At 37.3% G+C, this 15,553-nt stretch overlaps 1 protein-coding gene across 1 annotated transcript in view; it reads right to left on the reverse strand.

Moving 5' to 3' along the window:
* Nucleotides 1-15,553, reverse strand: part of LOC140755100 (facilitated trehalose transporter Tret1) — a 103,539-nt gene that overhangs the window by 46,639 nt on the left and 41,347 nt on the right. The gene's annotated exons all lie outside the window — the stretch shown is intronic.

A 15,553-nucleotide genomic window follows, 5' to 3' on the forward strand; every position in this document is an offset into this window, starting at 1 on the left:
CAGCTAGTAAATATACAGATAAGCTTCTACCTCTGATGACTAAGATGGAAAATCTCATAGCGTCTCTACCTTTTTAAATAAAATTGACGTAATAAACAAGGATGGAGTTTACCTGATAGTAAGTAGTTGCTACCACCCCTGGAAATAACAATCCCAGATGATATTAGAATCCTACCTGAGTTCGCCATGGATAAGTTGCTACCCCTGAGGACTAAGATGGAATGCCTGCAACAAGTTCCTATGTCTCTTTTACCCTTTAAACCAGAACACTGCAGCGCTTTACACTACTGTTATGACAGAAATAGATGTAGCAATGCCTCCGGAGTCAATCCACGAAGAGTTCTACCACCTTGAACCTTTCGTACTAAAAGTTTTTAATAAAAGTTCTTATAAAAAAGCTTTGATAAGTAAAGATACTTCACCGCTTTGAAATTGAATGAAGCCACAAAAAGGCTGATTTGTCAGTTATTTTTTGAATTCTTGACAAATGAAAACCATTTTTTTTCAAATAAAAAATATTGACGAACAAATAACTAATACTGCGTAATTTACATCATAAATAAATAAGTATTTCAAATATTTTAGGGACATTTTAGCACGGAGACGTGGCAATATTATTTTACGCAACTATTTCAATTGTCAAAACTGGTTACATTTTTTTGTTAGGAGTAAGTATACTTTACTAATCTATGTAAAAAAGCAAATTAATATCATACTGCGTATAACATAACCTTTTTATTATGAAAACATGAACAATTTCCATTTAAAAGCCGGAAAATTAGATATAATTACAGTTAAAAGATATAAATTTTATTGCGATAGAAATTGCGATATCTATTTACGACCTTTTAATTTTATTATCGAATAATAAATTAAACTGGAAATAAAAGGAATAAAACTAGATAATATCGTCGCTTTCAGAGAAAGTCTAGAAAGCTCAGTTAGATAATCTGGGGTTCTAGCCTTTTTATTTGTAAGGGACATGTTCAGCCACAAGCTAAAACGTAGCGAAATCTACTAAGCTATTATAAGTGTCAGAATAAAAACCATGATCTGTCAAATGTTAGTCGAACTCGCGTGCGAAGGGTTCGGTCCTACCAATTCTTTTTTTATATTTGTTCACATAGCAGCCATAGAATTAAATGCATTGTGAAAAATTAAACTACCTTTGTTGTTTTAGCGGCCAATGTAATACTGAATTTTTTATCTATACCAGTTCTAGAGATAGAGCTCTGTGACAGACTAAAAAACGTGCATACGTTCAGACGAACTGACAGCGGTGACTTAGTAAAAGGATTCCGTATAAAAAAGAAAGCTTAGCATCGCATAGACAAGCATCGCAAAAATATCCTTTGTCAAAGGGAGATCTCCTGCCGGTCTAAGTGATCATGCTGGGCAACGCCCGTGCTATACAATCTCAGTTCGGAGCTTGTATTATGCAAGATTTTTAGAAAACTTCAATAGCGTGATTCAGGATTCTCGTGGCGACATCTCTTAACGAGTAGCGAGAAGTCGTCACATTCTACTCAATTAATTTAATTTCGTAAGCGATATCTCTGCTCGCACATCGCTCTCGCTCAGACAAGTACATAAAAACTATTTCTATGTTTTGCGGTGAACATTTAATTTCCCCCTTAGAGAGCGGTTTACTATGTTTGTGTACCGCAAATTAAACGTTAATATTGAACCCACACTAATGAAGTTTTGTTTGTTGTTTGTTTGCACTTTGATCTAGTGGGAAGTTATTCATTAATTTTAATTTATTTAATACGAATGTAAAATTTGCCAATCGAAGGGTCCGAGGTTCAAATGTAAGGCACCTCTGACTTTTCGGAGTTATGTGCGTATTAGAAATCAATTATCGGTCAAACGCTTTTTACACTCACAGCCCCACACTAGGATTCCCTGTATCGTGGGTGCTATGAACACACACAGAGATACATACTCAAACACCCAGACCCAGAAACAGAAATTCCTAATTTAGAAATCTGTCTGGCCGGGGATCGAACCCGGGACCCTGTGCGCGTCAGACCGGTATGGTGACCGCTTCGCCACATGGGTCGTCGGGTTGCTTAAACTATGATAGAAAATGTCCTGAGGAAATACACGCCTGAAAGTTCGTAAAGAAGAATCTCAAGGGTATGTGAAGTCCACAAATTCGCACTTGGTCAGTGCTATGGACAATACCCTATTCTTATTTTGAGAGAAGACCCGTAGGCGGAAGTGAGACAGCATGGATTAACGACACAAGGACATACACCTTTTTTTTTTTTGTTTACGAGGGGAAAACCTTCAAAAGGTACCCGTCAACGTGGGAGCGACGTCGGGTTATGTGGGATTTTTACCGCACTAAACCCCCCCCCCCGGTGGTCGTCCTCAACGCTTGTTGGAACGCAGTGGGAACGCATGGATTGACGACACAAGAACATACACCTAACTAACATGAACCATAACATCATATTATGATTTAATTGTTCGCCAATTTTGGGAAATCGAATAACGGAATCTTATTACATTTAACTAAAGTTTAAACTAAATTAATTTCAGTCAAAATCAACACAAAATTAGAGTACAACAGTCTTCAACCATATTTTCATACCTTGTTTAAATATTAAAAATTAGTCTTCATTTATAAAGTCACAGTACAAGTAATAGATTAGTAAAGATTACTCGCTCCTAACAAAAAAAATTAACCTTTTGACAATTGTCAGTTTCATCTATTCTGTGTTTGAAAAATATTTAAAAAATGTAGTTTTTAGGTCATTTACGAATGAAACGATATTTTTTCACACTTTTTCTTCGATTTCGTGTCTTAACTGCGCAAGTGCGCATGTCGGCATTGTTCCGCGTAAATTACACCATGACAGCCATTAAACGGCTGACAGAATCGTCAGCCGTTTAGGTAATTTTATGGCTTCCTTCAATTACAAGGCGGTGAGATATCTATACTTATCCATGGTATAAGTAAACAGAATCAAATTATAACGTACATAAAATATAAACATTTTCGCACACTATCGGGTGTATCGGCACGTCACTCCGGTTTGCATGATATCGATATCCAGATGATATCGATACTTGCTTGATGCGGAACATGCGGTTTGCACTTCCGTCTACAGTTCGTTGGCATTATTATTTTACGTATAACAACTGAGTTTATTATTAAAATAATTTTGAAATGACTGTATACGTTTTAACAGGTGATAAAACAGTTACCCTTAGTATGAGTTGTTACGTTTTTACAAAAATGACTGTTTTTGTTTACGTATATATACTAAGGGTACAGAGGGAATTAGAAAAAATGTGTTTTATGTTTTAGTTGTCTGATAATAAGCTTTGAAGTTCCCAAAAAATAGAGACAGATAATTTAAAAGATTTATATATATGTAGTTTAAATTTAATTATTTATGGTTCAATTTAACAATCATTATAAATATAAAAACATAGAAGCTGAGATAAATCTTGTTGTAGTCAAATGTTCACTTCCAATTACCAGGAGTAGATTTTAGATTCAAAATTAGCAATTTTTTTTTGCTTTTTCTTCCGTTTTTTTGTGCAATAACTAATTTTACTTGTTACCCGACTGCAGAGGGTAATGTTTTTCGAACTTATGTAAATAGTATATGTACCTTTATTTCAATCTTTGGCACGCGCTACAGATTAAGCGGCTTGATGATTTTAAATTATGGAAGTAACATATTCTATACACATTATACATATTTGAAACGTCGTGTTATTTGTTTTTATAATAACCTTCTATTGGGGACTTTTTTGTATGAAACGGAATGTTGGAACCCACTTTGAACAGTTCGATTAATTGTAATTTTGAACACTTTCAAGAACCGATGACAATACACGATTTTAATAATTTTATCTCATTCCTCTCATCAGGATCGCCAGGATTAACTATTTCTTTTACCGTGGTTTTTAGTTTTTAAACTATAATTATTTACAAGATCAAGGCAAATTCATCTTGAAAGTGCCAACAGCCTTACGAGGAAGTATAAACCGCAAACTGCACATTTGATCCGAGATGCCGTCAGTAACCGCAGCAATCGAGTTCAAGTGTGGGGTCAACATTAACTTTATTTAGGTTATTATTGAAGGTAGAGCCCTTTACTTGACTGAAGCACCACACCTATTTTTAAATATAATATAGGAGTAGCAGACTAGCATGCAGTCCACCTGATGGTAAGTGCCTACTGCCGCCCGTGGATATCTGTAATTAAACATAGATAAGATTAGTTTCCTAGCTGAGGTCGGCCACACAGATGCGCCACTACCCCTAAGGCCTAAGCTGGAAAACCTCGGAAAAGTATGTCTCCTTACCACACCCTTCAAACCAGAATATAGCAGCGCTTAACACTGATGTCATTAGGCGGAAAAGGTGTGGCGGTGGTGCCGCCGGAGTCGAACCACAGGGGATTCTACCTTTTTTTATATTTGAGCCTAACGATAAAGCAAACGTGCTACCTAATGGAAAGTAGTCAACATCACCTATGGACATTTGCAACATCAGAGTCGCCAATGCAACGCCGGCTTTAAAGGAGAGCTGTTTTTGCGCCTTTTTGAAGAGTCCCATGTCATAGCGCTTCGGGAATACCTGAAAATCATTCCACATCTTGCAAGTCCGTGGTAAGTGTTAAGCGCTGGTGCAGTCTGGTTTGAATGATGTATTAAAAGAAACTCGAGGCAATTCTATTTAGTCCTTAGACCTAATTAGATCAACTATTTTTGCCTATTTTAATAGTTGCTTGATGCAAAAAGAGAGGTGTCATAAACTGTGTATATATCTGAGTATATCTGTGGCATCGGAACTCTTCACAGACCTTTTAAAATATGGTCTTTGTAATCTTTTTTCATAATTTAATATCAGCCTGGAAGTACGGAACCCTCGTCTAAAAACCACTCACACTTAGTTGGGTTATTAATTCTTTAACCTTTATTTTTGTAATTTATTTTCTTACGCATGAACGAAAAATAGATGCATGGAAGTAATCTCGTTATTTTTATGATCGAAATTTTATGACATATTGCACATGCAATAAGAAATTGCTCATAAACTTAGATTTACTGCGAAACCGAATGGTCTTGTAATAATTTTATTGTGTAACGTTTTTAACCACACCTGGTGGTTTTATGGTAAATTGTTTTGATAAAAATGTGCCATTGAATAATTAAATAACTAAAAGTATACCACCTAAATTATTTTGGATAGAATTAGTTTAGGTCCAATCTTAGGTACCACCTTCACAATTCTCCCGTGAAGCAGTTTTTGCGTTATGGAGGAAGAAAGGAGTGTGTTGGTTTGCGTGATTGCAACGCAATCACTAACTAACAAACATACTACTATACCTACTACTTGTCAGATCCGTAAGCAACTCCAGATAGAATTAGATATTCCTACCTGAGGTCGGCCACAGATGCGCCGCTACTCCTGAGGACTAAGCTGGAACGCCTCGGAAAATTATGTCTTCCTTACCCTTTAAACCAACACAGCAGTGCTTAACACAGCTGTTATGAGGTAGAAATAGGTGTGGCGGTGGTGCCGCCGAAGTCGAACCACAAAGGGTTCTACCTTCAATATATACATAGTGGTTACTACCTATATATGTTCCATGTATAAATTGGTCGTACACTATAAAACGACACCTAAAACATCTTTCTTACCATCTATAAATCGTAGACACTATTTATTCTACGATACTGTCACTTACGTATTTATCTATAGATAACGTAACATTTGTCGGGTATCCGTTGAATAAATAAAGTTGTCTGTTAGCGGGAATATGTCGAAATCGAGGCTTTGTATGCACTGGTCACGTGTTTGTGTTTGTGTGTTTGGGTGCGTTTATAGAGATGCCGAGAAACAGTATTCATATAATATGCATGGTTGATACATATCAGTATATCAGACGGTCATCATCATCATCGACCTATTACTGGTCCACTGCTGGGCACGGGTCTCCTCTCCGAATGAGAAGGATTATGCCATAGTCCACCGCGCTGGCCAAGTCCGAATTGGTAGACTTTACATTTACCTGTGAAAACCCTTTTTTTAAGATTTCTCAGGTATGCAGTTTTCCTCGCGATGTTTTGCTTTACAGTTTAAGCAAGTCATTATTAATTTCTAAAACGCAAATAACTTTGAAAAATCAGAGGTGCGTGTCTGGGATTTGAATCTCGGACCCGTCGATCGAGGCCGAGTTTCTTAACGACTAACTATCACTGCCTATCAGCCGGTGCAGACATACTAATAGGGTGATTGTAAAACATATGTTGTGGCTTTAGTCAAAAAGATGTTTACTTAAACCTTTACAGTTTTAGGTGGTATGCAGTCGATATGATAGAACGTGACTGGTGCCCAGTAATTAACCCCAGATTAGATTAGATTTCTACCAGAAGTTCTGAAGCAAATTGAATGCCTTGAAAAAGCATATCTCCTTCAATCTTCATACCAGAACACAGTGTAGCTTTTACTGTATTATTAGGCAGAAGTAGGTGTGTTGGTGGTCGTAGCAGTCGAACCAGATGAAATCTGTGCAAAGCGTTTAAAACAAAATTTTGATATTTATTTCCAAAGCCCACTTGAGTCGAGACGATTACTCATAATATAGACAAACAAAATTAGGGTACCGATAAAAATATCTTGAGTTATGCGTTCCGAGTCACGTATACGGAACCTCCTAACGATGTTCTGTGCTCCACTTGGCCAATTTCTTTTTAATGGTACAATATAAATTATCTTTGATGTAGTGACGTCATTGGTAATGTTTATGTTACCTATAAATACTTTATGAACTTGATTGGGTGTATATACGTCATAGCATTGTTTATTAGTGTACAGTCTTTTTATAATATTGATGTAGCAATGTTCACCTGATGGTAAGTGGCTACTGCCGCCCATGGATAGCTGTTATCTATCTCAGATAAGATTAGAATAGTACCTGGGGTTGGCCAAAGATGCGTTGCGGCCCCTGAGGACTAAGTTGGAATGCATCGGATAAATATATCTTACCTACCCTTAGCACACCCTTCAAGCTGAAATACATAAGTAAATAATTAGCTTGCTTGCTATAAAATATTTCGAAATACTCTTATGAGGTATTCCAACAAGTCCTCAAAGTTAGCGCGGACCGACGTCAGGTAGGACACTAATCTTATCTCGGTTTTGATGGATGTCCATAGCAGTGGTCACTTACCATCACGTGGTATTAATGCTACTTCTATATTTATTTAAGACAAGCGTCATCTTGGTTTTATTATTGTGCAAAGTCTAAGAAACATATTAAAATGAATATAAATACACTTACAATTTTACACATACATTTATGATTTAATCACACATAAGTTAAAAGTATGTACCTACTGAATTTGTTATTACTTTTATGGCAATATTGTATTTATCTTATATATAAAATTCTCGTGTCACAATGTTAGTTACCGTACTCCTCCGAAACGGTTTTACCGATTTTCACCAAATTTTATATGCATATTCAGTGAGTCTGAGAATCGGCTACTGGCTATTTTTCATACCCCTAAGTGATAAGAGTTGTTCACCCTTAACATTTTTTATTTATATGGCAACACAACGTTTGCTGGGTCAGCTAGTTTTCTATATATTTATGTAAACATACGGGTATGATTCATATCAATACGTTATGTCATTCAACGATTATATTGTTATATCTTATCGGCATATCGGAGGAATGGTAATGAAATTGTAATATTTACTTGTGACGCCCGACTAGATACGTCGTACATAGTAACGACTAGGTAAATAGCTTTTTTTCTACAACATAGGAGTAGTAGACGAGCATTTTTTTTATAATATAGGAGTAGCAGACGAGCATGAACTCCACCTGATGGTAAGTGACAACTGCCGCCCATGCACATCTGTAATCAACCCCAGATAGGATTAGATATTCCTACCTGAGGTCGGCGACAGATGCGCCGCTACTCTTGAGGACTAAGCTGGAACGCTTTGGAAAAGTCTCCTTTCTACCTCTCTCTCTTACCACACCCTTCGAAACGGAACACAGCAGCGCCTAACACTGCTGTTAATAGGCAGAAATAAAACCTGATGGTAAGTGGCTACTGCCGCCCATGGATATATTGGGAGTTATTTATATATCTGTGGATGTACTTAGGCAACATTTTAATCTTACTTGGGATTGATTACAGTTATCAATGGTCAGTGGCCGCGTACCATAATGTAGGTTACATATTCCTTTATTACTTACTAGCAGACCCGGCAAACTTTGTACCGCCTCAAAATCTATTTATCAAATATATTTCATATAAAATATAGCCTATGTTACTCGTGGATAATGTAGCTTTCGAATGGTGAAAGAATTTTTAAAATCGGTCCAGTAGTTTTTGAGCCTATTCATTACAATCAAACAAAGAAACAAATTTTTTCTCTTTATAATATTAGTATAGAAATGCCATAAAACCGACACTATAAGTGGTAGTTGCTTAACCGCGTTCAAAGTAGCCTCCAAAAATATATTTTAAAGTTACCAGATAATATTTTTGGAGATATTTATATAAAAACCGTTACGAATAAAGATATAAAATGTTATGGTTATTGTTATGGGTAAATTATTCTGTTTCTATCCACTCACATTAAAGTGAAAATGGAAGCAGTTTTTATTTCTGTTTTATATCTGTTTAATAATTGTTTATGTAAGATTAGCTTAAGCTCTGTTTCTTGTATTTCTATAGAGGTCAATATATTCATTATTTTGTTTAAATGTCTTTGTTTAAAAATAAATAACTAATGGGAGTTTATTTTGGTAGACCACTTTGTGATTCGATTTTGGCGGCACCACCGCTACACCTATTTCTGCCTCATACCAGCAATGTTAAGCGCTCCTGTGTTTTGGTTTGAAGGGTGTAATAAGGGAGACATACTTTTTCGAGGCATTTTAGCTTTGTCCTCAGAGGTAACGGTGCATCTGTGGCCGGCCTCAGGTAGGAATCTAATCTTATCTGGAGTTGATTACAGATGTCCACGACACTAGCCATTTACCTACCTACCTACAGGTGGACTGCATGCTCACTTACTACTTCAACATAAAAAAATCAATAAATACTTACAATGATTGAGCCGCGCGTAAAAACCGATCATAAATCTATTTTCTAATCAAATAATCCACAAACTTTATAAACAACATTCTTCTATAGTCTTTCGTGCTTACATACAAATCGAGTGATTTATGGAATCAATTAATATTTATCCAATAAATTAAATGGATTTATCACCACTCGCTAATACGAACAAATTACTTGACTGTCAATGATCTAAACTTATCTCGTATCTCCTGTTAATGATAATAATTTAGATACTATCAATATAACACCTTTCTGTCTTATAACAGTGTTTAGCGCTGCTATATTTTGGTTTGAAGGGAGTAAGGACCGTCTCTGTAGTTCCAGGACTAGAATAGGACTGCGGTATCCCCTGCCTGTCGTAAGAGGCGACTAAAAGGGGCTTCCGAGGTTGCGGATGACAAAAGTGCGAGCTCAAACCCGGCCAGCGACCCCGGGAAGGACGGCGGTATGTGTGATCGCATACCGTCGTGCGTACAAGACGGTGTGGCGAGCGTCATGCTCACCTGAGCGGAGGCCGACGAAGCAATGCGCTAAGAAGACTGTTGCGTTCCTTTGGAAATCCCGGAGTCCTCTACGCAGCGCCGAGGACGGCCACCGGGATGGTTTTAGTGCGGTAAGAGTCCCACATAACCCTGTGTCGATAAAAGGAGTTCTCAAAGCAGTGTGAAGTCTACCAATTCGCTTTTGGCCAGTGGGTGGTACTTGGCCTAAACACTCTTGCTCTGAGGAGACCCATGCCCAGCTGTGGGACTGTAATAGTTTGAAGACGATGGTAAGGGAGACACACAAGTCGTTCAATCTTGGTCCTTATGGACAGTAATGCATCTGTGGCCGACCTCAGATAGAACTCCAATTCTATCTGAAGTTGATTAAATATCAAGGTTCCTTAGGATTCTAGATTCCTCAATATAACTAAAATAACAATATAAAAAGTCGATTTCAATAAAACATCTAATCTAGTTTTAATTGTTTTAGTATTTAATATTATCATCAAAGTATTATTAGTGTTTTGTGTTTGTTATTGAAGTAGGTATTGTTTAAGGAAAATCTTGGAAAAATATTTTTTTATTTTTATAATATCGGAGTAGCAGACGAGCATACAGTCCACCTCCAATACGCACTTGGCCAGCGCGGTGGACTATGGCCTAATCCTTCTCATTATGAGAGGAGACCCGTGCCCAGCAGTGGGACAATAATGGGTTGTTGACGATACAGTCCACCTGATCGTGGTAGAACCCTTTGTGGTCCAACTCCGGCAGGACCACCGCCACACCTATTTCTGCCTAATAACTGCAGTATTAAGCGCTGCTGTGTTCTGGTTTGAAGAGAGTGGTAAGGGAGACATACTTATCCGAGCCGCTCCAGCTTAGTCGTCAGGGCGCATCAGTAACCGACGTCAGGTAGGAATATCTAATCCTGAGTGAGGTGTCAAGAAAAAGTCCAATCCTATCGAAGATCGTTTACTGATGTCAGCAGCTACCTACCATCGGGTGGACTGCAAACGTATTAAACAATTTAATATCTTCCTTAAACAAAAATAAGTGTTTGTAAAAGTACATTATTCATTTTAAAAAAATGACGGAGTCTTACAATTAATAAGTATGTAATATGTTGTTGTGTTGGATAATATAATAATAATAAAGAGATTACTATATTTAAATGTTAAGGATAATAAAATAAAATGGAAATTCCAGCCTGGATTATGATTAGATTAAGATAACTGATAATCTAATGATGATTTATTGAATTAGACTTTATGAATAAGACACAGGTATATAAAAGAAATTGATAGGAAAATACAAAGGCGTGGTCAATGGATTAAGTGGATATTTTGACAATGGTAGATAGTAATACTCATTGCAAGCTTTTGTTTACATTGTTATAGTTTGTATTGAGGGGCAAATCTTGCTGCTGATTTAAACAAACCCAACCGATCAAAACCCAACCAACCCAACCGAACCCACGTCAAACCCAACCGATTGAGCTGAAATTTTGCATATATTTTATTTCGATGACCCTAGTGACGTCATTCAAAATCCAATATGGCGGACGCTTAAAGATGTCGGAAGAAATTTTACAATTTGTTATAGAAACATATGCAAACATATTTGTGTTATATTTTTGAGTGGGATTACAAGTCGTAAGCCTGTTGAAGAATCAGTTTTATCTAACATGAATAGATTAGCACGTTCCTTCGCTACTTAAATCATTACACAAATCGTATCAAATATAAAGCCCATACCGGGAGTATATCGGTAACTATCGGAGTTATTTTAATAGTGTCGGTACAAGTTACACGCACACCGTTATATAGAGTTACCGCAACGCAACCAACGCTTTGCCACTTGAAATTATGCGCGTTTCCACTGTACTACGATTTTTAATAGCGGAATAAAAAGGTTGACTTTTATGCAAGTTTTGGCTTCGACTCCCGGTCAGGCCCGAAATGAACTAATAAGTTTAACTAATCACGCCTAATCTAGAAATAGACGCAAGTCTTGGATTTGATTCTCAGTTAAGTCCATGATGAAGTATTACTCACAGCCCCACTAGGATTATCTGTGTCGTGGGTGCCATGGACACACTCATAGACAAATACACAAACACCCAGACTCAGAAATAGAAATCTAAATTCATCATTTAGATATCTGTCTGGCCGGGGATCGAACCCGGGACCCTTCGCTTCAGACCGGTATGGAAAAGTCTGTCTCCCTTACCACACCCTTCAAACCGGAACACAGCAGCGCCTAACATTGCTGTTATTAGGTACAAATAGGTGTGGCGGTGGTGCCGCCGGAGTCGAACCACAAAGGGTTCTACCACCTTCAAGAATTATTATGAATTAACTAATTAAGACACTGCTGCGCAATTTTTAACAATTTCACTTAGACTTATAGGTTTTATATTTATATTTTCCTTAAGACAGATGATAATTAATTCGTTGAAAGGTATACACTATCTGAAGATAATGTCTTATCATCTGTTTGACTAGAAAACTTGTTAGATACATTTTTTTCCTTATAAACACAAAACATTTATGTAAATATAATCAATGACATATAATACTAGCTGATACATTATATATAATACTAGCTGACCCGGCAAACGTAGTGTTGCCATATAAACATACCTTACCTTCCCTTATCACTTAGGGTGTATGAAAAATAGATAGTAGTCGTTTCTCAGACCTACTGAATATGCATATAAAATTTGGTGAAAATCGGTAATGCCGTTTCGGAGGAGTACGGTAACTAACATTGTGACACGAGAATTTTATATATAAGATTTACAGAAAATAAAAAGATCACATCTCATTCATACATTGTATTATTGAACTAAATAACTCATTATTAATAATAACTTTGTTCGTTACTAGACACTTTGTGTGTATAACTGACATCAAATCAAAAAATATTCATAATATCTTTTAGTTTTTGTTGTATGACTGTCATACACGACAAATGCCGTGTCGTGTAACAACGGACACGTGCCCCGTGTCAAGTGTCAGTAACAAGGAGGCTTTCTTCAGAGCACAGACTGCTTTATGCTTTAATATTTGGATGGGTATCCCAATGCACCGTATCCCGAGGGAATAAGGGATAAGGACACCTTTACTATAAGCCCTTGAGATTTTATTTTTAAGCGTAGGTTGGTAAAAATAAATGGTCAAGCGTGAACAGGTCGGATGGGTTACCGGCTACAAAGATTTTCGAGATTTGAAGAGATATTGAAAAATTTCGTGATTTAAAAAATTAAACGCTGTACCTATAATTTACTTTAACATAAACATGCAAGGCAGTGATAGTATTTTCGAGGGGTAAGCCTTCGAAAGGTACCCGCTGTCGTGGGAGCGACACAGAGTTATGTGGGATTCTTACCGCCGGTGGTCTAAATCCCCGGTGGCCGTCCTCGATGCTGGGTAGAGGACTCCGGGATCTCCAAAGGAACGCCACCGGAGTCCTCCTAGCACGTTGTCCCTTCGGGCTTCGCCTAGGTGAGCATGACGGTCGCACAGTCTGGTGTACACGACGGTATGCGACCACACATACGCCGCCTCTTACAACAGGCAGGGGATACCGTAGCCCTATTCTGGTCCCGGACAAGGCAGTGTTAGCCTAGTGATTGACACTTTGAGAGGGGAAAGGTAGCCCAGCAGTGGGAGTAGATAAATAAAGTGTTGACGAAAACCCACAATAAAAAAACCCATGAAACATTAACCCTTAATGTTATGAATAAGGTTTTTTAAGACCTACGGAACCCTAAATCATCGAGTACCTTCAAAAACCGATTGTTTTCTTAAAGTGGGCTTCAAGTACCATTATAGGTTACGTTAGTCTCAAAGGGTATTTTCAAAATGTCTTACGTTACAAAGAAGTCGTTTAAAGATAAGTGCCTTAAATATAAGACCTCTATTTTATGGGGATAAAGTGTTGTACAAACTCTATGGTGTTAAGTGGTCTATGACCCAAGGGGCAAATAAAAAGCAATATGTGGTTCATAGGTGGTTGGACTCTATAGGTACAATCTTACACCGATTTCTGTCATATAACAGCAGTGTAGCACCGCTACGTTCCGGTTTGAAGATATACTCGTCCCAAAAGAAAATAGCATTACTTACTCCTTATAAAATCAGCTTACTAGAAGAAGTGCCATTTCGAGTAGGTCCAGTAATTTCGAAGATTAGCCCGGACTAACAAACAAAGAAACAAACAAAAAGACGAAAATTTTAGTATTTTTGGTGTCAAAGATAATATTTGCATATATATTAATTATATATTTCTCTCTTCAATTTTACATATTTATCTGTCGGCTTTATCAGTTGAAATCCGTAAATGACTCTCTGTCTGTCTGTCTGTATCTTCTAGCTAATCTCCGAAACGGCTGGACAGTTTTTGACGGGACTTTTATTGACAGATAGCTAATATTATAAGGACTTTTATTTTAGAAAAAAGGTTAAGGGTTCCGCGCGAAAATCGAAAGCCGATCTAAATCCAAACTATTCACACTTTAAACCTGACAGGCAGCTGATGGTATAAGTAAAACTACTTTTATTGTAGACAAAATAATTAGGATTCCGCACGCAAAATTAAAACCCATAAAATCTTCAAAGTATTCACATTGAAACGCGAGTGAAACCGTGTTGAATCGTTAATACATAACTCATCACAACATACCACATACATGTAACATAACGTAATTGTTTCAATCGCATCTCACATAAGCACGAAGAAAGTGAAAATACGTTTGTTCACGATTTATTGATACATACTACATAGTTAATTTTACTAATTAATTACACTCTGTCAAGACTGCATTCATCGTAATTGATGTACAAATCGGCGTTAATGAGTCCGTGTGTTTGAAATACGCGAAAAAATTGAATCTTACGCCTCGATGCATAGTGTTGTGATGTATTGGTTAGGTTAGGGTTAGAGTAATTGGGGTTTTTGGGGTAGACATACATATAAATAATTTAAATGTATGACGGAAGTAGGAAACGAATATGCAGAATTTTGAAGGTGGTAGAACCCTTTGTGGTTCGACTCCGGTGGCACCACCGCCACACCTATTTCTGCCTTATAACAACAGCGTTAAGGGCTGCTGTGTTCTAGTTTGAAGGGTGTGGTAAGGACATACTTTTACGAGGCGTTCCAGCTTAGTCCTCAGGGGTATCGGCGCGTCTATGGCCGACCTCAGGTAGGAATATCTAATCCTATCTGGGGTTGATTACAGATCTCCGTGGGCGGCAGTAGTTACCATCAGGTGGACCGCATGTTCGTCTGCTACACCTGTATTATAAAAAAAAGTTTTAGGAATGTTTGCGACTATTAACAAAACATTATATCCCATACTCCCATTCAACCATACATCATAATGTATAGTCTTATCTGACTTGTTTATTGAGCCGATACGCCTCGACAGCAAGTCGTGGGTTCGAATCCCGGAATCGACAATGTTTTACCAATAATACGATCTGGGAACCGGTCGCTGTCTCACCCACGCGTGTCAATACATTTACACGAATAATTTAGGTACTAGTAACATTTAATATTGTAAGAAAATGCCTATTTGTCTGTGAAATTTTAGTTCAAGTTAATAAATTTTACCGAAAATTATTTATGTAGAGATATACTTAGTATTTTAGTAAAATTTAGAGAAATAATTCTATGCAAGTGCAAGTGAAATTTCTGAGAAAGTTAAGAAATTTTGTCGAAAATTCTTGTTTTATTTAGAGCTAATATTGTGCTAGAAAAGGAGCATTTAGTTCACCTGATGGTAAGTGGCTACTGCTGCCCATGGACATCTGTTACCAACCCAGACAAGATAAGTTCCTATCTTAGGTTACCCGCAGATGCTATTTTCGGAAGACTAAGTTAGCTTCGGATAAGTATGTACTACCTTACCACATCCTTAAAAACGGAACACAACGGCGTTC

The sequence above is a fragment of the Epargyreus clarus genome, unplaced genomic scaffold (assembly GCF_041222505.1).
Source record: "Epargyreus clarus isolate Ecla_fem2 unplaced genomic scaffold, WU_Ecla_fem_2.2 ptg000032l, whole genome shotgun sequence".
In the NCBI taxonomy this organism is placed as follows: Eukaryota; Metazoa; Arthropoda; class Insecta; order Lepidoptera; family Hesperiidae; genus Epargyreus; species Epargyreus clarus.